Raw genomic sequence first — 1,394 nt, 5'->3', positions numbered from 1 at the left:
GAGTACATGAGACGTGTCTCCGGCATGCGCATATCACAATGCCTGAGCCAATAGATAGAAGGATTTTGGCATCTAAAAACAAGAGATTCTAGTAAGGGCATCCATTCGGGTGGGTATTAATCCGGTGAATAAATCATCGCAATACCATTCCAACGCCCGTTGTCTACAACTTTCGTTGCATCCATAGTTATTTAGAGTGGTTTGGAAGAGCTTGGCTTTAGCCCGTCACCACTTAGGGTCGTTCCCTCTCACCAATGCCTATGCGAAGTGCTAGGCAAATCGGGAGGCAGGCCCAATTCTAAGGGTTAAAACATCCAATCAAATTAAAAACAAACAAAGCATGCATGGTGTTCATTAACCTTTAAGAAATGAAATGTGCAACTACTTTAAAAATCGCAAGCAAGATGTTTTGGTGAAAGTCTTTGACCGCGTCCTGCATAAGATTCTTTAGTAGTTGTATTTTTCGTCTTCATCACACATAATGCCAAGATGTTGCACAGAGAATTAGCACCAAAGAATAACCAGAATGCAAAAAATAGAATGAAAACAAACAAATTTGCAAGTAAAAACCACTAATTTCACCTCTGTTTCTCGCCTTACACAGGCGCAGAATACCTCAACACAGGCGCAGAACCCATCAACATAGGCACAAAAGTCTCAACACAGGCGCAAATCTCATCAACATAGGTGCAAATCTCATCAACATAGGCACAAAATGCCTTGACACGGGCGTATAATGCCTCAACACAGCCACATAAGTGTCTAGAAAGCTCTGAGTTGCCCTGTTTCTTGAGTTTTTCACCTGCAAATCAGCTCAAAAGCACTCAAAAACATGGTTAAGGGGTTAGTTCATGTCGAGTTCACTAGAAAATGTAGATAGGAAAATGGAATGCATCAAAGCAATATTAAACTACCTCAACCACAAAACTAGATTGCAATGATAAGAAATCCTAAAAACATTCAATAAAGGCATGAAGATGAAATACTAAAATAAAATGCAAACCAAAGCATGTATCTCCTTCATTGTTCCTCCATTGTCCTTCTTTCTCCTTCAAATTACTCTGTTTGTGGATCTCACCTACAAGTGCAAAATGCAAGTATGAAAGCAAGCAAGATTGCCAAGATGAAAATTGTAGCATAAGGATACTAGAAGCATGGTTTCTTTTTTTCATTGAAGAAAATCATCCAATTTATAGACAAATTGGAGAGAGGACAAGATTAGCATAAAGAGATTCAAAAGGAAATTCAAATCAAGAATGACAAATTATGCACAAATTATGACAAGATTGACATGCAAGATTGATTGACAAAAATTATGACAAATTATGACAAGATTAAAATGCCATTCCCATGACAAAAGGGAAGAGAGAAAATAGACTCCATGATTGCAACAA

Source organism: Cryptomeria japonica, chromosome 5, assembly GCF_030272615.1.
Source record: "Cryptomeria japonica chromosome 5, Sugi_1.0, whole genome shotgun sequence".
In the NCBI taxonomy this organism is placed as follows: domain Eukaryota; kingdom Viridiplantae; phylum Streptophyta; class Pinopsida; order Cupressales; family Cupressaceae; genus Cryptomeria; species Cryptomeria japonica.
Note: the sequence above shows the minus strand (reverse complement) of the source record.